General features: G+C 45.5%; 1 protein-coding gene across 6 annotated transcripts in view; it reads left to right on the top strand.

The window, feature by feature from the left end:
- The first annotated feature begins 8086 nt into the window (after positions 1–8086).
- PLXNA1 (plexin A1) overlaps positions 8087–25438 on the top strand; it is a 319346-nt gene continuing 301994 nt past the window's right edge. Inside the window, exon 1 of one of the 6 annotated variants that reach the window (XM_069736283.1) lies at positions 8087–8217. The gene's annotated coding sequence lies outside the window, so the exon portion shown is untranslated. Of the gene's footprint in view, positions 8218–10146; positions 10810–11065; positions 11190–25438 lie in introns of those variants that run through there. The other 5 variants (XM_069736287.1, XM_069736288.1, XM_069736285.1 and 2 more) reach the window with 5 other exon arrangements.

Genomic DNA, 25438 nt, shown 5'->3' with positions numbered 1-25438 from the left:
TCAATGAGAATAACTGTTTAACTCCATATCAGCATGGGTTTATGAGAAATCGCTCCTGTCAAACCAATCTAATCAGTTTTTATGAAGAGGTAAGCTATAGACTGGACCACGGTGAGTCATTGGACGTGGTATATCTCGATTTTTCCAAAGCGTTTGATACCGTGCCGCACAAGAGGTTGGTACACAAAATGAGAATGCTTGGTCTGGGGGAAAATGTGTGTAAATGGGTTAGTAACTGGCTTAGTGATAGAAAGCAGAGGGTGGTTATAAATGGTATAGTCTCTAACTGGGTCGCTGTGACCAGTGGGGTACCGCAGGGGTCAGTATTGGGACCTGTTCTCTTCAACATATTCATTAATGATCTGGTAGAAGGTTTACACAGTAAAATATCGATATTTGCAGATGATACAAAACTATGTAAAGCAGTTAATACAAGAGAAGATAGTATTCTGCTACAGATGGATCTGGATAAGTTGGAAACTTGGGCTGAAAGGTGGCAGATGAGGTTTAACAATGATAAATGTAAGGTTATACACATGGGAAGAGGGAATCAATATCACCATTACACACTGAACGGGAAACCACTGGGTAAATCTGACAGGGAGAAGGACTTGGGGATCCTAGTTAATGATAAACTTACCTGGAGCAGCCAGTGCCAGGCAGCAGCTGCCAAGGCAAACAGGATCATGGGGTGCATTAAAAGAGGTCTGGATACACATGATGAGAGCATTATACTGCCTCTGTACAAATCCCTAGTTAGACCGCACATGGAGTACTGTGTCCAGTTTTGGGCACCGGTGCTCAGGAAGGATATAATGGAACTAGAGAGAGTACAAAGGAGGGCAACAAAATTAATAAAGGGGATGGGAGAACTACAATACCCAGATAGATTAGCGAAATTAGGATTATTTAGTCTAGAAAAAAGACGACTGAGGGGCGATCTAATAACCATGTATAAGTATATAAGGGGACAATACAAATATCTCGCTGAGGATCTGTTTATACCAAGGAAGGTGACGGGCACAAGGGGGCATTCTTTGCGTCTGGAGGAGAGAAGGTTTTTCCACCAACATAGAAGAGGATTCTTTACTGTTAGGGCAGTGAGAATCTGGAATTGCTTGCCTGGGGAGGTGGTGATGGCGAACTCAGTCGAGGGGTTCAAGAGAGGCCTGGATGTCTTCCTGGAGCAGAACAATATTGTATCATACAATTATTAGGTTCTGTAGAAGGACGTAGATCTGGGTATTTATTATGATGGAATATAGGCTGAACTGGATGGACAAATGTCTTTTTTCGGCCTTACTAACTATGTTACTATGTTACTATTTTCAACGTAGAACCCCTGGTCACAGGACACTGAGGGGTTAAATATCCGATTATTTAATCTCTATTGGAAATAAAGAATCTTCCCCTTTTTGATATCAGAAAGAATAAGTGACCCCCATACACAACACAATCCACTATTACCTAGACCAATAATAGCACATACAAGGAACAAATGCTGCCACACTGTGACCAGACAATATATTATCACCACACAATGACCAAATAATACCACATACAGGGGATAAATACTGCCACACTATGACCAGATCACGTATTACTAGCAAAGAGTGACCGAATACTACAATACTGATCATTAATAGAAATCACAGTACTGATAACATTAATATTAGCAATGGTGACATTATACACAGGAGCTCTGTATATAGTATACAGTGTATAGTGTGAGTGTACAGGTAACACACTGACTCACCAGTGATATCTGTAGTTATAGTCCTTGTTTTTTTGCGTTTCTTCTTCGCCCAGTGCAGATGACATCACTTGTTCCATCTAGGACTCGTCTCCGCAGAAAATAAGACACAGTTATATATAGCTGATCGCCTCCAGAGCACATTCACTATGTCAGATGAAGAAAAAAAGCAACATAATGCCGCCCTGCACAGTAACAGGACCCCCCTTTTGTTCTCCCCCATGGAAGCAGTAATGTCCACTGATTGGCCCCTACAGTAATTATGTCCCCACTTGCCACTATAAACCATTTATGTTCTCATCCTGACCCCCATACAGTAATTATGTCACCCCTTTATTTAATAAGGTCCCCCTATGTTGCCCCCATCTTGGATCCCTATGTCCACTTTAATAAGGTTCCCATCCTGGGCCCCTTGAGGTACTAAGGTCCCCATCTTGGGCCCCTTTATTTAATGTCCCCAGACCCTATCCTAAGCCCCTATGTTGCTCGGTGGTGGTACCGGGCTCTGTCGTCCCGGCGGGTCAGGTCATCATGCACTTTTAAAGGGCTTGTGCCCTAAAACCTTTAAAAAATGTTTTCTTCTCTCTTTGGTGGGCCCACCGGGCATTTCAACTTTACCTGCCAGGCAAGTCCGACCCTGAGCTCATGCCTGACTCCACAATCAGCAGCTCCAGTGAAAATCAGGTAGCCGCTTAGCTACACCCCTCTTAGGTAAGCCCGGCCCCGTGGCACGTGCGCCACATGCATACGTAACACTTGTACATAGGGATCAGTTTTATAGTAAATATATTCATGTACATAGGGGCAGTATTATAGTAGTTATATTCTTGTATATAGGGGCAGTATTATAGTAGTTATATTCTTGTACATAGGAGCAGTATTATAGTAGTTATATTCTTGTATATAGGGGCAGTATTATAGTAGTTATATTCTTGTACATAGGAGCAGTATTATAGTAGTTATATTCTTGTATATAGGGGCAGTATTATAGTAGTTATATTCCTGTATATAGGGGCAGTATGATAGTAGTTATATTCTTGTACATAGGGGCAGTATTATAGTAGTTATATTATTGTACATAGGGGCAGTATTATAGTAGTTATATTCTTGTATATAGGGGCAGTATTATCTATATACATAATTGTCTAAGGGGTACTTCCGTCTGTCTGTCTCTCCTTCTGTCATGGTTATTCGTTCACTGATTGGTCTCGGCAGCTGCCTGTCATGGCTGCCGCGACCAATCAGCGACGGCCACAGTCCGATTAGTCCCTCCCCTACTCCCCTGCACTCACTGCCCGGCACCCGCTCTATATTCCCCTCCACTCACCACTCACACAGGGTTCATGGCAGCGGTAACAGCCCACGGTGTAACGCACTCTGTTACCGCTGCTATTAACCCTGTGCGTCCCCAACTATTTACTATTGATGCTGCCTATGCAGCATCAATAGTAAAAATGTCATGTTAAAAATAATAATAATAAAAAAAAAACCTGCTATGCTCACCCTCCGCCGCCTTTCCCGCTCCTCTGGACGCTCCTGGGACCGCGCCATTGCAAGCGGCAGCTTCCGGTGAGCTCCCTTCCCAGGGCTGGTGTGCGACAAGGACCTGCCGTGACGTCACAGTCATGTGACTGCGACCGTGACGTCATCATAGGTCCTGCTCACACCAGCGCTGGGAGCGGAAGCTGGCGCTTGCAATGGAGCGGTCCCGGGAGCGTCCAGAGGAGCGGAAAAGGCGGCGGAGGGTTTGTATAGTAGGACTTCAACGGGCCTTCGGAAGGTGAGTAAATGTTTTTGTTTTTTAAGTCTGTATACTATGTGGCTCTGCTATATACTACGTGGCTGGGCAATATACTACACGCTTTGGGCAATATACTATGTGGCTGGGCAATATACTACGTGGCTGGGCAATATACTACGTGGCTGGACAATATACTACGTGGCTGGGCAATATACTACGTGACTGGGCAATATACTACGTGACTGGGCAATATACTACGTGACTGGGCAATATACTACGTGACTGGGCAATATACTATGTGACTGGGCAATATACTACGTGGACATGCATATTCTAGAATACCCGATGCGTTAGAATCGGGCCACCATCTAGTAGTAGTTATATTCTTGTACATAGGGGCAGTATTATAGTAGTTATATTCTTGTACATAGGGGCAGTATTATAGTAGTTATATTCTTGTACATAGGAGCAGTATTATAGTAGTTATATTCCTGTACATAGGAGCAGTATTATAACATAGTAACATAGTAACATAGTTAGTAAGGCCGAAAAAAGACATTTGTCCATCCAGTTCAGCCTATATTCCATCATAATAAATACCCAGATCTACGTCCTTCTACAGAACCTAATAATTGTATGATACAATATTGTTCTGCTCCAGGAAGACATCCAGGCCTCTCTTGAACCCCTCGACTGAGTTCGCCATCACCACCTCCTCAGGCAAGCAATTCCAGATTCTCACTGCCCTAACAGTAAAGAATCCTCTTCTATGTTGGTGGAAAAACCTTCTCTCCTCCAGACGCAAAGAATGCCCCCTTGTGCCCGTCACCTTCCTTGGTATAAACAGATCCTCAGCGAGATATTTGTATTGTCCCCTTATATACTTATACATGGTTATTAGATCGCCCCTCAGTCGTCTTTTTTCTAGACTAAATAATCCTAATTTCGCTAATCTATCTGGGTATTGTAGTTCTCCCATCCCCTTTATTAATTTTGTTGCCCTCCTTTGTACTCTCTCTAGTTCCATTATATCCTTCCTGAGCACCGGTGCCCAAAACTGGACACAGTACTCCATGTGCGGTCTAACTAGGGATTTGTACAGAGGCAGTATAATGCTCTCATCATGTGTATCCAGACCTCTTTTAATGCACCCCATGATCCTGTTTGCCTTGGCAGCTGCTGCCTGGCACTGGCTGCTCCAGGTAAGTTTATCATTAACTAGGATCCCCAAGTCCTTCTCCCTGTCAGATTTACCCAGTGGTTTCCCGTTCAGTGTGTAATGGTGATATTGATTCCTTCTTTCCATGTGTATAACCTTACATTTATCATTGTTAAACCTCATCTGCCACCTTTCAGCCCAAGTTTCCAACTTATCCAGATCCATCTGTAGCAGAATACTATCTTCTCTTGTATTAACTGCTTTACATAGTTTTGTATCATCTGCAAATATCGATATTTTACTGTGTAAACCTTCTACCAGATCATTAATGAATATGTTGAAGAGAACAGGTCCCAATACTGACCCCTGCGGTACCCCACTGGTCACAGCGACCCAGTTAGAGACTATACCATTTATAACCACCCTCTGCTTTCTATCACTAAGCCAGTTACTAACCCATTTACACACATTTTCCCCCAGACCAAGCATTCTCATTTTGTGTACCAACCAATTGTGCGGCACGGTATCAAACACTTTGGAAAAATCGAGATATACCACGTCCAATGACTCACCGTGGTCCAGTCTATAGCTTACCTCTTCATAAAAACTTATTAGATTGGTTTGACAGGAGCGATTTCTCATAAACCCATGCTGATATGGAGTTAAACAGTTATTCTCATTGAGATAATCCAGAATAACATCCCTCAGAAACCCTTCAAATATTTTACCAACAATAGAGGTTAGACTTACTGGCCTATAATTTCCAGGTTCACTTTTAGAGCCCTTTTTGAATATTGGCACCACATTTGCTATGCGCCAGTCCTGCGGAACAGATTCTGTCGCTATAGAGTCACTAAAAATAAGAAATAATGGTTTATCTATTACATTACTTAGTTCTCTTAGTACTCGTGGGTGTATGCCATCCGGACCCGGAGATTTATCTATTTTAATCTTATTTAGCCGGTTTCGCACCTCTTCTTGGGTTAGATTGGTGACCCTTAATATAGGGTTTTCATTGTTTCTTGGGATTTCACCTAGCATTTCATTTTCCACCGTGAATACCGTGGAGAAGAAGGTGTTTAATATGTTAGCTTTTTCCTCGTCATCTACAACCATTCTTTCCTCACTATTTTTTAAGGGGCCTACATTTTCAGTTTTTATTCTTTTACTATTGATATAGTTGAAGAACAGTTTGGGATTAGTTTTACTCTCCTTAGCAATGTGCTTCTCTGTTTCCTTTTTGGCAGCTTTAATTAGTTTTTTAGATAAAGTATTTTTCTCCCTATAGTTTTTTAGAGCTTCAATGGTGCCATCCTGCTTTAGTAGTGCAAATGCTTTCTTTTTACTGTTAATTGCCTGTCTTACTTCTTTGTTTAGCCACATTGGGTTTTTCCTATTTCTAGTCCTTTTATTCCCACAAGGTATAAACCGCTTGCAGTGCCTATTTAGGATGTTCTTAAACATTTCCCATTTATTATCTGTATTCTCATTTCTGAGGATATTGTCCCAGTCTACCAGATTAAGGGCATCTCTAAGCTGTTCAAACTTTGCCTTCCTAAAGTTCAATGTTTTTGTGACTCCCTGACAAGTCCCCCTAGTGAAAGACAGGTGAAACTGCACAATATTGTGGTCGCTATTTCCTAAATGCCCAACCACCTGCAGATTTGTTATTCTGTCAGGTCTATTAGATAGTATTAGGTCCAAAAGTGCTGCTCCTCTGGTTGGATTCTGCACCAATTGTGAAAGATAATTTTTCTTGGTTATTAGCAGAAACCTGTTGCCTTTATGGGTTTCACAGGTTTCTGTTTCCCAGTTAATATCCGGGTAGTTAAAGTCCCCCATAACCAGGACCTCATTATGGGTTGCAGCTTCATCTATCTGCTTTAGAAGTAGACTTTCCATGCTTTCTGTTATATTTTGGGGTTTGTAACAGACCCCAATGAGAATTTTGTTACCATTTTTCCCTCCATGAATTTCAACCCATATGGACTCGACATCCTCATTCCCTTCGCTAATATCCTCCCTTAAAGTGGACTTTAGACAAGACTTTACATAGAGACAAACCCCTCCTCCTCTCCGATTTTTACGATCCTTTCTAAACAGACTGTAACCCTGTAAGTTAACTGCCCAGTCATAGCTTTCATCTAACCATGTCTCGGTTATTCCCACTATGTCAAAGTTACCTGTAGATATTTCTGCTTCTAGTTCTTCCATCTTGTTTGTCAGGCTTCTGGCGTTTGCGAGCATGCAGTTTAGAGGATTTTGTTTTGTTCCAATCTCCTCACTGTGGATTGTTTTAGAAATGTTCTTACCTCCCTTCTGAGTATGTTTTCCTGGGTCGTCTTTGTTCGAGTCTAATGTTTTTCTTCCCGTCCCCTCTTCTTCTAGTTTAACGCCCTCCTGATGAGTGTAGCGAGTCTTCTGGCGAATGTGTGTTTCCCAGGTTTGTTGAGGTGTAGTCCGTCTCTGGCGAGGAGTCCATCATACCAGTAATTCACACAGTAGTTATATTCTTGTACATAGGGGCAGTATTATAGTAGTTATAATCTTGCACATAGGGGGCAGTATTATAGTATATTCTTGTACATAGGAGCAGTATTATAGTAGTTATATTCTTGTACATAGGGGGCAGTATTATAGCAGTTATATTATTGCATATAGGGGCAGTATTATAGTAGTTATATTCTTATACATAGGGGCAGTATTATAGTAGTTATATTCTTGTACATAGGGGCAGTATTATAGTAGTTATATTCTTGTACATAGGGGCAGTATTATAGTAGTTATATTCTTGTACATAGGGGCAGTATTATAGTAGTTATATTCTTGTACATAGGGGGCAGTATTATAGTAGTTATATTCTTGCACATAGGGGGCAGTATTATAGTAGTTATATTCTTGTCCATAGGGGGCAGTATTATAGTAGTTATATTATTGTATATAGGGGGCAGGGTTGGTTGCAGCCAAGTGCTGTGGAATACTTTGGTGGTCTAAAAATACAAATTATTATTATTCTCGTTATCACTTCCCTTCCACCAGTCTTTTACAATGTGTATCTCTCAGCAGGGGTGACATTGCTATCTAAAATCAAACAAAAAAATGGTTGTCATATATAAGTAAATGTATATTTATTATTATTGTTGTTCAGTATTGATGCAGGAGAATGTGCAGGATCTGGATCTTTATATACATATGCTTGCTCTATCCTACTATAGTTGTATCACAAAATGACCATCCCCCTCTCTTTTTGTCATATAATGTAACAATAATCATGAATAAACTCTTTCCTTTCCTGTTAGATTAATAGTCTTGTAGAGGGTTGGTTGCAGCCTAGTCAGGGTTAACAGTGAGGAAGATTAGGTTCCTCCTTCCTCATGTGTCCCCTCCCAGGCTGGCTGGCGCGCCCTCTAGCGATGAGCCGCGGAACGGCAGCGCCCTGTGAAGTGAGATCGAGGCTGGAGTTCCAGTGGAAGCTGCGCTGCATTCCTTCCCATTCATGCTGAGCTGCTACATTGTATCACGGCGCCGGGACTCCGGACATGGCAGCGGGCGCCCGCTCTCACGGTAAGTAACCCGCATGCACCGGGCTGGGGGGAACTTTCCCTGCTCTTCCCGGGTCACTGGAGGACGGAGAGAAGGAAACTGGAGATCTGCAACGTGCTGCCGAGGAAGATCGGGGATCGGGCTGCCTGGTCCACCCTGGAGGGGTGCGGGTACCGAGGACTGCAGCATGCTGGCCCCCTGCACTGGACAGGCCGTCACTGGTGCCCCCCTGCACTGGTCAAGCAGTCATTGGTGTCCCCCAACACTAGACAGGCCAGTCACTGGTGGCCCCCCGGCACTGGACAGGCAGTCATTGGTGGCCCCCAACACTAGACAGGCAGTCACTGGTGGCCCCCCGGCACTGGACAGGCAGTCACTGGTGGCCCCCCGGCACTGGACAGGCAGTCACTGGTGGCCCCCCAACACTAGACAGGCAGTCACTGGTGGCCCCCCGGCACTGGACAGGCAGTCACTGGTGGCCCCCCCGGCACTGGACAGGCAGTCATTGGTGGTCCCCCTGCACTGGACAGGCAGTCATTGGTGGCCCCCCGGCACTGGACAGGCAGTCACTGGTGGCCCCCCCCCGGCACTGGACAGGCAGTCATTGGTGGTCCCCCTGCACTGGACAGGCAGTCATTGGTGGCCCCCAACACTAGACAGGCAGTCACTGGTGGCCCCCCGGCACTGGACAGGCAGTCACTGGTGGCCCCCCCGGCACTGGACAGGCAGTCATTGGTGGCCCCCAACACTAGACAGGCAGTCACTGGTGGCCCCCCGGCACTGGACAGGCAGTCACTGGTGGCCCCCCGGCACTGGACAGGCAGTCACTGGTGGTCCCCCTGCACTGGACAGGCAGTCATTGGTGGCCCCCAACACTAGACAGGCAGTCACTGGTGGCCCCCCGGCACTGGACAGGCAGTCACTGGTGGCCCCCCGGCACTGGACAGGCAGTCACTGGTGGTCCCCCTGCACTGGACAGGCAGTCATTGGTGGCCCCCAACACTAGACAGGCAGTCACTGGTGGCCCCCCGGCACTGGACAGGCAGTCACTGGTGGCCCCCCGGCACTGGACAGGCAGTCACTGGTGGCCCCCCCGGCACTGGACAGGCAGTCATTGGTGCCCCCCCCCCCTGCACTGGACAGGCAGTCACTGGTCCCCCCCCCCCTGCACTGGACGGGCAGTCACTGGTGGCCCCCCCTGCACTGGACGGGCAGTCATTGGTGCCCCCCCCCTGCACTGGACAGGCAGTCACTGGTGCCCCCCCCCTGCACTGAACGGGCAGTCACTGGTGGCCCCCCGGCACTGGACAGGCAGTCATTGGTGCCCCCCCCTGCACTGGACAGGCAGTCATTGGTGCCCCCCCCCCCCCCTGCACTGGACAGGCAGTCACTGGTGACCCCCCCCCCCCTGCACTGGACAGGCAGTCACTGGTGCCCCCCCCTGCACTGGACAGGCAGTTACTGGTCCCCTCACCCCGGCACTGGACATGCAGTCACTGGTGCAACCCCCCCCCCTGGCACTGGACAGGCAGTCTCTGGTGGTCCCCCATGGTTTCCAGGACTTGATGCCCATTACTGGCAGGGCAGGCTGTGCTGCTGCTGTACAGATTGCAGGGCTGTGTGTAGTGCCCTCCGCTGCGGTGCCCCTTGCTCCATGCCATGCTGCAGTCGGTGGGCAGGGAGAGGCTGCTGCATGTGATGGTTTCGTGCATCAGATGCCAGTTTAAGAAAGTGACTGCGATGATGGAAACGCATCGGTCATCTGATGTCAATGTGAATATTTGCTTTAGATTGTTCCATACCCTGTATGCCCATAATTTCTGTACACCCCTCATTACCTTCTGTAGTTACTAAGCTAATGCATATGACGGACCCTTTAACAAACATGCCCCCTCCCCCCCCAATCTCCTTTGCATTCCTATAAGATCGTGATTTGGGATGTTTGGAGTCAATGCAGATCCTTCCTCTTAGTTTGGAAGCACTGCCTCCCCCATCCTCTATGCAGCAGGGAAGCAATTAATCACACTTGTCCCTTATGCCATGACTTGGGGATTTTACAAATGTGTGTACAGAGCCCTGGTATAGGTTGGCGCTATGGACATAACGGGCAATGACATGAATAGATGATTTAGTCACCCCTCCCCCCCCCCAACATCCCACTTCTCTGCTTCATTTCCTTGGGGTATTGTTAACACCTTAGTAACCAATTGGAAGAGCCTGCGGAGCATTGCAGGGTGGCAGTGGAGGGGTTAAGTATCTGAGGGTAAAATTGGGCGGAAATGTTTTATTTTTTTTCTATTTTCTCTCCCCTCTGCGGAGATCAGTGGCGCGGATTTCACCCAAGAAGAGGAAGGGGGTGCTTTTTATTGGATGGAGGGAGCAGGTAGAGCAGTGAATGCAGAAGACCATTAGGATCATGTAGCGCAGTCCTGGCGCTCGCATTTAGATCGGAGACTGCGAAAAATCTGTGGCAGGGGAAGCTGCTTCACGGTGGTGGAGAAGGATGCTCGCCCTGTGCATCGCCCTGAATATTTATCATCTGCTGGATGGAGGAGAGCTGCGGACCCTCGCTGCCAGCTGCATGCCAGGCTGCTTCCACCTCTTCCTGCACCTGTAAGTAGATGGCAGCGCTCCACCGGAGTGCCCTGCGCGCTTTCTAGAAATCCCACGGAGGTGTGAATCCTACCTGTGTCCTCCGCTCATACTGGAGAGCTCACCCGGAGGGCTGCCGCACCAGTACCCGAGGATCCCAGTACCCAGGATCCCGCTGCCAATGCAGGGAAGGAATGTTCCTTTCAGAGTCTGTGGGATTTGTTGGCACAAGGTGGCATTAACCCCTTTCTTCCTTTCACTGGCGCTGTCAGTAGGCAAGGCGGTGGATGAGTGAGCTCGGCATTGTCCTGATTTCGTGAGGACGGTTCCTCTGTGGGACTGGAGAGGACTGTGGGCTCATGTCTGGCGATGGTGTCCATGTCCCTGATACTGGGAGGAAGGTAATTAGGTCTGAAGCCATAGACCATCTCTGGGGAGAAGTTTAATGCAGGATGTAACGTTCCAATACGTATGTATATCTGCATGTATGGCCGTATACCGTGTGTGGCCATGTCTGATCCTGAGGGTTTCTGTGATGATGTGCGGTATATATTTCATGGTATAATATAGGGGTGCATGGACTTCCATGGTATGAAGAACTACAAATAATGGTGAATATACGTGTGTATGTGTAATATATATCTATATGTACACATTTTTGTGCTTTATTCGTACATACACTTTGACATATGGGTGCTTTACACATACATTTGTTTGTCTATGTATATCCTGTATGGGAAAATAGACCGTACATAGATGGGTTTAAAGCTTTATTGTAAAATGTATGTGAATGCATTGCTTTACTGCACAGCTTGTGTGTAAGGAAGATGCGTTCATAAACACCTACATGTGTACAGTTTGTATTTTGTATGTTCATGTGATGCATGGTAATTATATATGTGTGTATATATAATATATATATATATTTTTTTTTTCTCGCACAATATGGCATGTGTGTATAACCAGGTGTAGACGTATAATGTAAAGCATTTCTGGTGCACACGTCGTATATGCCTGGTGTGTTTGAGATTTGCGTTATACATGTCTGTTGCGTGTTTATAAGATTTGTGATGCACGTGTGTGTCTTTTGTGTATGATGTATGCAGTATATGTATAGTGTGTGATATTTGTGTGTACATGAATGTCTGGTGTGTGTATATTAGCATTACATATGTATATGGCGTGTGATATATGCGGTACACATGTCTGGTGTGTGTATATTAGTGGTATACATGTATGTGTGTGTATATTTGCAGTTCATATCTGGTGTGTGTGATATTTTTTCTACATAATATATTCGTATATGTTGCGGTGTACATGTATGTGTCTGGCGTGTATGATATTTTCGATAGACATGTATATGATGTTCCCAGTGTCTGATGTGTGTATATTGGCGATGTATGTTGTGTGTGATATATGCAGTATACATGTATATGATTACGGAGTATGGTGTGTGTTTTTATTAGTGGTATACAAGTATGAGTCTGTGTATTTTATTTACGCTATACATGTGCATGATTGCGGTGTCTGGTGTGTGTATTAGCGGTGTACATGTTCATGATTGCAGTGTTTGGTGTGTGTGTATATATGCGGTGTACATTTGTGTGTCTGGTGTGTATGATATTTGCAGTACACGTGAGCCATACATGATGTTTGCGGAGTCTGGTGTGTGTGTATTAGTGGTGTACATGTTCATGATTGCAGTGTTTGGTGTGTGTGTGTATATATGCGGTGTACATTTGTGTGTCTGGTGTGTATGATATTTGCAGTACACGTGAGCCATACATGATGTTTGCGGAGTCTGGTGTGTGTGTATTAGCGGTGTACATGTTCATGATTGCAGTGTTTGGTGTGTATATATGCGGTGTACATGTATGTGTCTGGTGTGTATGATCTTTACGTCTTACTTGTACCATACATGATGTTTGCGGGGTCTGGTGTGTGTATGATGTATATAATCTTTGCTGGAGCATTTCATGACGGCTGCATTGAGATGCCAGTATTATTCAGAGTTGTCTTCTCCAGGTTTTATGACCCTGCAGAGTATGTTGCTGGTAACGCCACCACAATGCCGTCCTTCTCATTGCCAAGATTTAGGAAATACATTTTGCCATTGTTTTCCAGAACAAACAGTCATAGTCTTATATAGCCATGAACTCAGCGAAGGCTCCAGACTCCTTCCTGGACTCTTTGGGGGTCGTAATTTGGACGCCATGACTGCAGAGTGAGACCGGATGCCTGTATATATGTAATATGTTACCTGTCCAGTTACTCTTAATATAGAGAACTGCAGCTGCCCCCTCTCCCCTTTCATGCATCTAATATTTGCCCAGGTTATCTCCTGCGCTACAGCATATGCAGCACCACATTGCAGAGAGGCCAGGAGAAGAACACTGCTTCATCTAAAGTGCAGTTCCTAAAGTTGTAGAGCGGCCCCAGCCCCCTCCTCATTAATCCCCCCTGTGCTGATATTTCCACATGTCCCCAGCAAATGGTTCCACAACCTCCTGCTTTAAACTGTTGCAGCTGCTGGGGCCTTCTGACCCCGCTGCCCTTTAACCTGACGTGGTGGGGGGTGGTGCTGATGAGAGGTGAGCTCTGGTATTCTGTACCAAATGTTTTAAAGAAATCTAGCCTAATGTCTTCTTAAAGGAATAGTCACATAATTAGTTCATTCTTAAAGCACCATTAGGGCAATATCTAGCCTGTCTGTGGGTAGCCTGCTTGTGTTCAGAATATTTGCTTGCCTCTACCCGAACTTGTGACTATTTGGCAAGAGGTATTGAGCCTTTGTGTGGAAGGCAGCAGAACCACGTGGTGTACCCTGAAAAATAATGGAGAGCTTGGGTACAAACACTGTATCGCACGGCTAAACTGGCCATTAGTTACCTGAACTGTTTAAGTTATTGTCATTGGTCACCCACCGGCCATGTCAGCAGGGGACTCTGAGGTCATGACTCATTCCTTGCTCATTGATAAGTCACAGGCTCCTCCCTCTGGACACTTTAGGGTTTTACTTCGTGGCTTGTGCTTCCTGTTTAGGAAATCCAGCTGTAGGTAAAGCAGTGACTTCTTCCAGTTGTGGTCACCCAGTAACGCCAGTGTCCATCTTGCTTGGTCAGCCACCTTTTTATTTATTAATTTTTTTTTACGGGGTGGAAGGGATTGAAATTGTACACCAGCATGATATATGTAGGTGCCATCTGCATAGAGCTCTATATGTATAGATGTAAATCTATATAGTTTTTAGCGTGTCGGGCTTTGAAATTCCTCGTTTTGCCCCTTATAGGACTCTAGTGCTTCCCCAAAGCTCCTACCCTGCCCTAACTGACGGTGTAGGGTAGCAGATGTCATCCCTTTGTCTTTTTGTCCCCTGACTGTCCAAACCATTCCAACTTCGAGCTTGCTGGAAATTGTAGTTTTGCAAGTAAACTTTGCACTTATTTTCGAGCATGTCAGGAGTTGTAGTTTTGTAACTGAGGGTTGTACTTACGGCAAGGAGTTGTATTGTGCTGGAGCTGCACAGGTTTCCCATATAGATCCATCTTCTAATTTTTTGTTTTTATGTACCATATTTTTGGCTCCCATTGCTGGAAAATTTGCGTTATCAGGTGTCTTTTAAGGATTGGGTGTGGAACGTTGAGGATGGGGGTCCTTGTTTTGCCCCCCAGCAGCGTGACCTGGGTAGACTTGTTTGGGGAGATTTTGAATAAAGCCGTTTTGTTCCCTGCGGTGCTGAGAGCTGAGTGACCAGGGACGGGCGCGGATCTGTTTGCCGGCCTTGAGTGACAAGTGGCGCTCTGCGGTGACGGACAGCAGGCCTGCCGAGATCTGTATTGCTTTTGGAGCTGCTTTGGACTAATGTATGACAACATGGAGGCATTCAGCCATACAGCACAGCGGGCCGCAGCTCCAGAAAGGGTGATTTTCTGCTGCAGTCACAGGCGCAGTTCTTGAAAGAAAATATTCACAGTAAATTTCCTTTAGTCTGACATTTAATAATCTTGGTGATGTTTTTAAATACATTTATATCTGCTTGTTGGTCAAATACAGCAGTCTCCTGTTGCAATACTACTACTCCTATCATCTCCCCCCTTCCCTTCACATCCATCACGTGCCCCCTTAAACAGCAGATCACTTACTAATCTACTGATCTATACGGAAACAATACAATCTGGCATGCATTTGGTTAAATCCAATGATACATTCCATTGTTAACTTTGTGTTTCCACGGCAACTAACTTCTTGATACACTTCTCACCAATCTCTCCTCAGGTCAGAAACGCAAGTTTGCCTTTTAGGAAAAAAAAAAGTGAATCTGTGGTCAGGCCTGAGGTCTGTCCTGCAGCCATTGGCTAATGTATTATTGATTGACAGGTCCGGTTCTCCCGAGGCTCATGGTGATGACCTTACATTGATCCCACTCATTCATGGATTTTTCTCGACTACAATAAATTCAATATCAATACAATTTTTCATGGTGATTGACCACTAGGTGGCGCTGTTCTGAATAGTACTACGTAGGAAGCTCTTGTCCAGGTATAACATCTAAGCTCTTACGTTTCATTGGCCTCATTATTAAACCTTTTATTTATTGCCTCACCCCGGCACCATCTTTAATACACTTTCAGGAACGTTATGATTGATTTTTTTCTCTTTATTACTAATAAATGTTGAAATACAATTATGTAAGGTTTTTCGGGGATAGTAATCCCTTGTGTGGAGTTGTATTTGTTCCATATCTGTATTTGGAGAATCTAATTGTAGTTCATTGTGTTTTGTCCACTAGGTGGCGCGGTTCTGTTCTTGTCTGTGGAGGAAGCTTTGTGTGTTTGTGAATGGATAAAATCTTCATGACTTCGTTTTTATCCATGACATAGTGATATTCTTTTTAGACCTATTAACATACATGATTATGGCCATTTAATAATAAATAATAATAGTGGATGCTTTCCTGAAACGGAAAGTACTTGCAAGCAGCATAATACAAAGAATAGCAGGTTTACCCAGAATCCTTTGCAGTAGGCGGAGCTATGCAAATCATCTCTTTCCACCCCTGTCTAATCCACAGCGCTTGGAACCGCCAAGCGTGCAATGCTGCGGATTAGTTTCTAAATTTACACAGCCAACCAATTCAGGCATCCACTATGTATTTCCTTTAAGTAGAGGGCTTTTCGGTCTCTTTCGTCCCGCTACATTTAGCCCAACTTGGGTCTCTCCCTAAGGTGGCTAGCATGTATGTATCGCTTGCTCACCGAGCCCCACTCCATACAGCCAACCAATTCCAGCCCTGTGCTGATGAGGGCCTAAAGCCCGAAACACGTGTCCACAGGTAGGAATTGGTTGGCTGTGTAAATTTAGAAACTAATCCGCAGCATTGCACGCTTGGCGGTTCCAAGCGCTGTGGATTAGACAGGGGTGGAAAGAGATGATTTGCATAGCTCCGCCTACTGCAAAGGATTCTGGGTAAACCTGCTATTCTTTGTATTATGCTGCTTGCAAGTACTTTCCGTTTCAGGAAAGCATCCACTATGTATTTCCTTTAAGTAGAGGGCTTTTCGGTCTCTTTCGTCCCGCTACATTTAGCCCAACTTGGGTCTCTCCCTAAGGTGGCTAGCATGTATAAATAATAATAATAATTCTGGATGAAATTTAAAGGGAATATTTTTTTCTGTCTTGATTTTCTGTGTTCTGTATAGTTCTGCCTTCCTCCACACAGCTTTATAACTGAATGTTTGCTCCCATTAATGGGGAGAGTGACATTTTGGCGGTGATGTCTCCTCTGAATGGATTGCCTGCAGCGGGCATAGTCCTCTACGATGAGAAGGTGGAATCCATATAACTCTCCGGTCTATCCTCAGCGGGACGTGCGCTCTGCAGAGATACTTGCGCTGTAATTTTAACCGTATTTATTCCCCGGCCTGGGAGGAGAGGAGGTCCCTTACCAATCACATTAAGCCCTGTTCCAGCAAGTGGCTTCTCTGTGTTTGGGCCTGCAGGGGAAATCTTATTGAATACAGTTATGAATAGTTAATATGATACACACATCATCGCTCTGCCGAGTCCGGGGTGAGAGGCTGCTTAACATCTCCGCCATCTATAGACTTAAATTGTTTTTAGCCATTATACGGAGTCTGTGCTGCTGTAGATTCTGTATGTATTATACATCTCCAGGAGATGCGCTTACTGCATTATCTTCATATACATGAAATGCTTGGAATTAATCTTAGCATTTCTTTCTTTTTTTGTTTACTCTTATGTGTACATCTTTCTCTGTGTGTTTGCACACATTTGTTTTTGAGTGTCTGTACATATGTAGATATTCATGCTCTAGTCTATTTGCACCTTCATTTGTACTGTATGTATAGATTGATCTGTCTGTGTGCTTGCATATGATCGCGTACATTTATGCATATGTGCATGGGATTGTGTGCTTGTGATCATGGTCTGTTTGTGTTTTTTTTGGCACATATGGGGCTACCTTTGTGTGCAACCCTGAGTTTGCCTGTTTGCTGGCGGGTGTTTATGCTTGCATGGGTTTATCTGCTTGCTGGTGGGTGTGCATGCATAGTCTTTGCGCTGGCAGGAGTTTGCGTGCATAGGTTTGTCTGTTTGCTTGTGGGTGTGTGTTCCTAGGTCTTTCTGCTGGCGGCCGTGCGTGCATGGGTTGGTCAGTCTTCTGGGATGCCTGCGGATATTCAAGGGTCTGTTTGCTGGCGGGCGTTTATGGGTCTGTTTGCTGGCGGCCGTGCGCGCATGGGTTGGTCAGTCTGTCTGCTGGTGGCCGTGCGCGCATGGGTTGGTCAGTCTGTCTGCTGGTGGCCGTGCGCGCATGGGTTGGTCAGTCTGTCTGCTGGCGGCCGTGCGTGCATGGGTTGGTCAGTCTCTGCGGGCGGCCGTGCGCGCATGGGTTGGTCAGTCTCTGCGGGCGGCCGTGCGCGCATGGGTTGGTCAGTCTCTGCGGGCGGCCGTGCGTGCATGGGTTGGTCAGTCTCTGCGGGCGGCCGTGCGTGCATGGGTTGGTCAGTCTCTGCGGGCGGCCGTGCGCGCATGGGTTGGTCAGTCTCTGCGGGCGGCCGTGCGCGCATGGGTTGGTCAGTCTGTCTGCTGGCGGCCGTGCGCGCATGGGTTGGTCAGTCTGTCTGCTGGCGGCCGTGCGTGCATGGGTTGGTCAGTCTGTCTGCTGGCGGCCGTGCGCGCATGGGTTGGTCAGTCTGTCTGCTGGCGGCCGTGCGCGCATGGGTTGGTCAGTCTGTCTGCTGGCGGCCGTGCGGGCATGGGTTGGTCAGTCTGTCTGCTGGCGGCCGTGCGCGCATGGGTTGATCAGTCTGTCTGCTGGCGGCCGTGCGCGCATGGGTTGGTCAGTCTGTCTGCTGGCGGCCGTGCGCGCATGGGTTGGTCAGTCTGTCTGCTGCCGGCCGTGCGCGCATGGGTTGGTCAGTCTGTCTGCTGCCGGCCGTGCGCGCATGGGTTGGTCAGTCTGTCTGCTGGCGGCCGTGCGCGCATGGGTTGGTCAGTCTGTCTGCTGGAGGCCGTGCGTGCATGGGGGTGACTGCTGGAGGGCGTGCGTGGGTCTGTTTGCTGGCAGGCATGTATGGGGCTGCCTTTCTGCATGCATGCGCCTGATTAACACATACCCATCTCAAAAGTTCGGCACCAGCATCAATTTTTCAGGCACCTGTGTTACCTGTCTCCTGAAATATATAAGATCCTGGTGTGTGCTCTGGATTGTCAGAAGGCTAGCAAGAAGTAAAAACCTACTTCTGCCTGGTTGTGTCAATATAGAGCAGATATGGGTTTGGTCTTGGGTATTGTGCAGGTCTGTGATGCCGGTCAGTGATGTTTTGGGCCTCTTGCCCCTATGGAGGTGCTCTGGGACTTGGAATGTGCTGTCCTGGTGTCTTTTGTTCTCTCTTCACTGGGAGGTGGTGGGAAACTTGGCAATTAAATGGTTTCCCAAGTGAGTGACAGGGTTAAAGGTCGGCAGGAGAAGCCATGTGACTGTCTGTGAAACCGATCCCATGTGTGACCTGGAGGGACACAGCTTTTTTCAGCTTTTTTTGTTTGTATGAACAGAGGTCTGCAACCTCCAGGTTCTCGCCCTGTGATTTAGAAGTCCCTGCAGCCCTCTAACCCCTCCTTTGTCTTTGAAGCCAATGGACCCCCTGCTGGTAAATAAGGGGGCTATGGTGGCTGGAGTCCCTATTAAACTGTATTTAGTGGAGTTTAATGAGTCTCCCCACCCTGACTATTATGTGGTATTTAAAAAAAAAAAAAATTCATTTAGAATATAAAGTTAAATGTAGAAAACAAAAAAAAAAAAAAACACTTAGTAGTATTCAATCTATTTCTCATAAATTTTTACTATATTAATTTTCCATTATTGGTAAAAAAAAAAAAGCTGCAAATTTAAAAAAAAAATAATTTATTTATACAAAATTTAGCCTATAACGTGTGTATGTATTTATATGTGTGTTTTTAATATATTATATTTAATAACCCATGATTTCTGCACCCGTTGCCGTGTTAATGAAGATGCATGAGGCAACCGATATGTCGATGTCGTACAGCAGGCCGGCCGCGGCGATTTCCATAAGAATAAAGGTTGTCATGTGCTCAGTAGTGCGGTATAAATTAGCCACCTAGCTGGACTTTGTGTGTGAACAGAGGCTGCATTGAGGATCAGACAACCATGAATCATGTCACACGGACTGGAGGGTTTTCATCTGCCCTTCCACCTAGGGACAAAATTCATGCTGCACAAACGCCAAAGGAGGGGAGACCGGGTCCATAAATTACATTGCCAATTCCCTCTTTGAGCCCCCCATCCCTTTGAGATCACGGGTGGTTGTTTTCAACACCACTCCATTGTGAGAGCGCTATACACAAATATTCTATGTCACAAGCTGATATATTTATGATGACTTCCCCTTTAAGAAATATATTCTCATGACTATTAGGTTCAGGTTATGACTAATAGCAGCCAATCAGGAGCTAGGTTATATTTTTCTTACTCCAAATGGGAAATGAGAGAAGCGATCTGATTGGTTGCCTTTGGTCACAGTTGGATGTTGCTGACTGAAATGGCCGGTAGTAAAAGTTATAGAAGGCGAGAGGAACGCCCAGTTCTGCTGAAAGGGAGGCTAATAGTCCGAGATGACTTCATATTTCTGCAAACATTTCCCCTCTGTGAACTTAATGTTTTATCGGGACAAGCGCCAAACATATTTTGTAGTGTAAACTCGTGATATTTATTTATCCTAATACGACCAAACCATTCACGGAGCGAACTGGCCGCCTGGTGACCATCAGCCGTGGAGGCTGCCGTTTTTTGGGTTGGATTTGTATACGTAGGAGTGTTTCTAATGGAACGGTGAGACTCATTTGAGTCTGAAGGACACGGGGAAAGCATTTTCAACTGTTTATCTTTAAAGGGATAGTCCTATAAGGGTGTGATCCTTGGCTTCTAGCACCCCCACAATCCTGAGAATGAGGAACCTAAGGTCCCTTATTTGAGTACCAACACCCAATGAACCCAGACAAGTGTTGATGGCCGCTGAGTCTAATTGCTATAGGCTCTAGCTCCGATCGCTGCAGATGAATGCTATCCTATAGATGTCACTGTCAATTATGGTAGCAGCATTTAACAGGTTGGAAATGGGGCACCGATGGAATGGTCATGGCACCCAAAGGCCTACCATAGCCTCCATTGGTTGTCTATGAAGCCCAGGATTGGAGATGGGTCATTTTACATGATGCTCTACAATATAACAGTATTGTATAAGTGATCACAAGTTCAAGTCCACTCGTTTGCCTTTAAAATTGAAACAAACCCCACTAAAAATATATACGGTAACAAAAAATATATACATGTTCCATCTTTTCATAAAACATACATAAAATCTAAAAGGTAACATTTTTGGTTTCACCAGTTGCATAACTGTCCTAACTGACAAAATATCAGAATACATGACCCGTAAGGTGAACATGGAAAAAATGGCAGAATGGTTTTTAGTTAAGAAATAAAAGATCTAAAAGCAGTTGGCTCTCAAGATGGTATCAATAAAAACTACAGCTTGTGCAGAAAAATATAAGCCCTGATACAACACTATCGAATATAAAAATATAAACAATTTCTAGCTCTTGGGGACCCAGAGGGCCCGCATAGCCTTTAAGTCGGCCCTGGGTAGTGAGCATGTGCAGCCCCCTGCCTATAGATAGTGAGACCACCATTTCATTCACTACCCCAACATTGTGATGGATGAGGGGCGCAGTGGAACCCCTATTAATGTAGTGAATTGTAAGAGTGCGGCTTTTATCGCCTTCACGTATCGCACACGTGCTGTCGTTGTTGCTTCCTGTGACATGTTTTCACACGCTACAGATAGTCCTGTACGCTGCGGTGGGAACGTTGGGCCGGTTGTGGCACGTACAGCCGATCTGGTAGATATAGCACCTATAACACATACTAGAGGGAAATATGCAGAGTCCTCCTTTTGTTTCTCAGCCACCTGCCTAACCTTTTCAGTGCCCCGGAGCCATTGTCATAATAGTCTCTTTCTCGAGTTATGTTTAGGCTTTCAGGTGGGAAAGAAAAATTGAAGATTGTGAGTTTCCCATTTTGTGAGAATCTTCTCCTAGAAAGGGAGAATTAGTTTTTCTCTTACCCCATGACGGCACTAACGAGAGAGGGATCCGCCCTCAGGGACAGGAAACCCACAGGTTAAAAAGGCGGGACCTCTCCTCCACCTCAGTTCGGTTTCCTGTCCCCGACGGGGATCCCACAACTCACCATCCAGGAGTCCAGGGACCATCAGGCCGAGTTCAGGCAGCGGGGGGCCCTGCCACGGTCTCAGGTGGATTCCTCCCTGAGGGCGCGATCCGGGGTCGGCGGGCCTCGTAGATGCGCGCAGAGGGGAGGCAGTGAAGAGGCTCTAGATGTAAAGAGATGTCTAACACACTATCTATCAGCCACAAGGGAGTGTAGGAAAGGGAGGGCTCTGTTTGTCTGCTTTCAGGGACCAAATAAGGGTCACAAGGCATCGAAAGCCACGTTGGCGAGGTGGGTAAGAGATGCCATCAAGATGTCATATACCTCATCCGGGGAAAAAGTTCCAGACACAGTTAAGGCTCATTCAACCAGGTCGGTGGCAACCTCTTGGGCTGAACGTGGTGGAGCATCAATAGATCAAATATGTAGAGCAGCCACTTGGTCTTCCCCCTCTACATTCTTCAAGCACTATCAGCTTAATCTATCCTCTCCCTCAGACTTAACTTTTGGTAGGAGAGTTCTTGAGGCAGTAGTCCCACCCTAAAATTTTCATTCTTTGAAATTCTCTCGTTAGTGCCGTCATGGGGTAAGAGAATATCGTAGTTACTTACCGATAACGGTATTTCTCTGAACCCATGACGGCACCTGTATATTCCCTCCCTTCACGTATGGGTGTCCACACTACTTATAAATTAAGTCACGAGGTGTGCATAAAAAAAAAAAAAAAAAAAGTGTATATATATATATATATATAGAGGAGCTTATATAAGTTATACAGTTATATTTTGTTGTGTAAAAATAACCAATTAAGTTACAGCAGAAATTCCCTGCAAGGCTCTGTAAACCAACTGAGGTGGAGGAGAGGTCCCGCCTTTTTAACCTGTGGGTTTCCTGTCCCTGAGGGCGGATCCCTCTCTCGTTAGTGCCGTCATGGGTTCAGAGAAATACCGTTATCGGTAAGTAACTACGATATTGTGGTCCATGTGATGGTAGTTAGCCTACAGTGCCTGGACTGTCCAAGATGCTTCTCTGTACCCTTGTGAGGACCAGTATGGTCCATTATAGAAGTGATGGTGGAGGCTCAGGTCATAGTAGAACCAACCTTCTATACTATGGATGGTGTAAACCTAGACTAGGTTCTCAGTCCTTTGGTGGTAGTGTTAGAAGCCTCATGGGGCATGGCTCGTCTTGAGTTGGTGTTCAGGGCTGTTGAGTACAGGACAGCAGGCCAAGACTTGACAACTGGACTTAGAAGTGACCAAGTAGTGTCAGATATTTTCTTCTACCCTATGCGAGACCCTTGAAGGTATGGTGCTTCATGAAATCAGGGCCTACCTCATATTATATACCTTCTATTGACTTCCCCATTTTGGCCTCCTTGCCATCTCTCCCACTGTAAATGAGGAGGTCTCTCGAACTTGGAAAATCTTCTTGGTCTCTTATAGTGGATGCTTTCCTGAAACGGAAAGTACTTGCAAGCAGCATAATACAAAGAATAGCAGGTTTACCCAGAATCCTTTGCAGTAGGCGGAGCTATGCAAATCATCTCTTTCCACCCCTGTCTAATCCACAGCGCTTGGAACCGCCAAGCGTGCAATGCTGCGGATTAGTTTCTAAATTTACACAGCCAACCAATTGCTGTGTAAATTTAGAAACTAATCCGCAGCATTGCACGCTTGGCGGTTCCAAGCGCTGTGGATTAGACAGGGGTGGAAAGAGATGATTTGCATAGCTCCGCCTACTGCAAAGGATTCTGGGTAAACCTGCTATTCTTTGTATTATGCTGCTTGCAAGTACTTTCCGTTTCAGGAAAGCATCCACTATATATTTCCTTTAAGTAGAGGGCTTTTCGGTCTCTTTCGTCCCGCTACATTTAGCCCAACTTGGGTCTCTCCCTAAGGTGGCTAGCATGTATGTATCTCTTGGTCTCTTAGAAATCGGCATTTACAGATGGCTCCTTTTGACACTGGGGACAGGGGCCAAGGCTTAGATAGTGCAGGGAACAGTCATTTATGTGCGTGATCTCTAAGGGGACGTAACTACAACTGAAAAATACCTGTGGTGCCCTTCACATGCCACAATGCTGCTAAGCGTCCGCATACCAACTGGGTAAAGCTGGCATGAATGTGCTGTCATACAGTGTGCAAATAAAGTTTAACGCCCAAATAACAGTTGCCTAGATAAAGATTTTATTTGGTAATACCGCCGCCATATGCTGCTACAGTAGTGTCCTGCAAAATGCCTAAAAGCTCACCATACATATAAATACCGCTATACCGCGCTCAAATGTTTGTACGAAGTGATCAAAACTGCTCCGTACATGAAGCAAAGTAATAATACTAAATAATACCACGGTACTGCTAATATTCACATTGATGCTAGTTGGAAGCCTAAGCAATCTGTGGAACCCTCCCTCTTAAATGTTGCAGATGTTTCTGTTGGAACCGTCCATTTGTTACGTGCCAAAGACCAGTCGTGCTGGGGGTTATGGTAGACCTCCTAAAAAGAGGAGTCAGAACTCGGGGTCAAGAATGGATTCCTGACCCATGTGGAAGCTTTTTTTAGGACGTTGCGTTTAGCTGTTATTTATCTTTATGACTAATTGGTTGCACTCGGAGATCCTGAGAATTCCTTTGTCCTGGTTCAGGTCCAATGTTTGACATGGAACATATTTTCGATGTGATGTCAGCCCTGCAGAGAGTGTGTTTGTTTAGTGGCGTTCATGCTGCGGCAGATGATTCCTATTAGCAAAACAGTCTGAATTTTTTTTTTTTTCCTTAAAAAAAACCACACACATGTACAATGTAGGCTTGTAACACTGCAAAAATCCAAAATGTTTTATCACTCCGTAGAGTCTTGTGCTGCTGGTAAAAGTTTGGCTGCTTCTATTTAGCGGTTACAGTCCCTGGGAATGCTGGGTAATGACTAGTGATGAGCGAACGTGCTTGGAAGAACATGTTATCTGAGCATGCTCAAGTGCAAACCCAGTGATTTTTGGCATGTTCGACTCCCTGCAGCTGCCTGTCTCCCTGCTGTTTGACTGCTGCAATACATGCAGGAATTGCCTGTTTGTTAGACAATCCCTGCATGTGTTGCTGCTGTCGAATAGCCGCCAGACATGCAGAGTCGCAGACTCGCAACATATTTTTCGAGCACGTCAAAGTCACTTGATTAGTACCCGAGCATGCTCAGTTAACACCTTATCCGAGCACATTCGCTCATCACTAGTAATGACCAAAAAAAGAATTTTAGGGCTTGTCAGGTTTATAAAAACACTATGAAAGGGAAGCTATCGTCACTTTAATCAGGTGTTTGTGTTAAATGTTTTTTTTTTTTTTTTTTTTTTTTTTTTACATATAACAAACTTTTAAACATAAAAATAGAAATCTTCCAATTTTCACACTGGCCATTGGGGCTTGTATACTCTAATTTTCTGTTTCAGTAAAGTTCCATGAACATTACCTGCAATGAACAAACTCTGAGCCTATCTGTTGCATTAAAGTATGTAATGAGAGCGTGTGCAAAGGTCATTGTGCAGGGAGGGGGAGGAGGTGAGTTGTGACACCTATTGTGATTGGTGGATCCTGTGTTATCTATTGTTTACAGAGCTATTATCAGCCATTGTACAAGTGGTGAGCTGTGACATCAATATGATTGGAGGAGGATCCTGTGTTATCAGTTGTGTACAGAGGTGTTACCAGTCATTGTAATCCTACCTCTGCTGATAATGAGACTGCTGAAAACTCGTCCCGAAAGGAATGAATCTGAAAAATCCTTGACTAATTGTAAAAGCTGCCGATCTTTTTTTTTCCCCCCAAATAAAGAATTGGATTACAAAAAAAGCATTACCTATTAAAAACAAAATACATGTAACACAGA

The sequence above is a fragment of the Ranitomeya imitator genome, chromosome 8 (assembly GCF_032444005.1).
Source record: "Ranitomeya imitator isolate aRanImi1 chromosome 8, aRanImi1.pri, whole genome shotgun sequence".
In the NCBI taxonomy this organism is placed as follows: Eukaryota; Metazoa; Chordata; class Amphibia; order Anura; family Dendrobatidae; genus Ranitomeya; species Ranitomeya imitator.
This window is presented reverse-complemented; position numbering and strand designations above follow the sequence as displayed.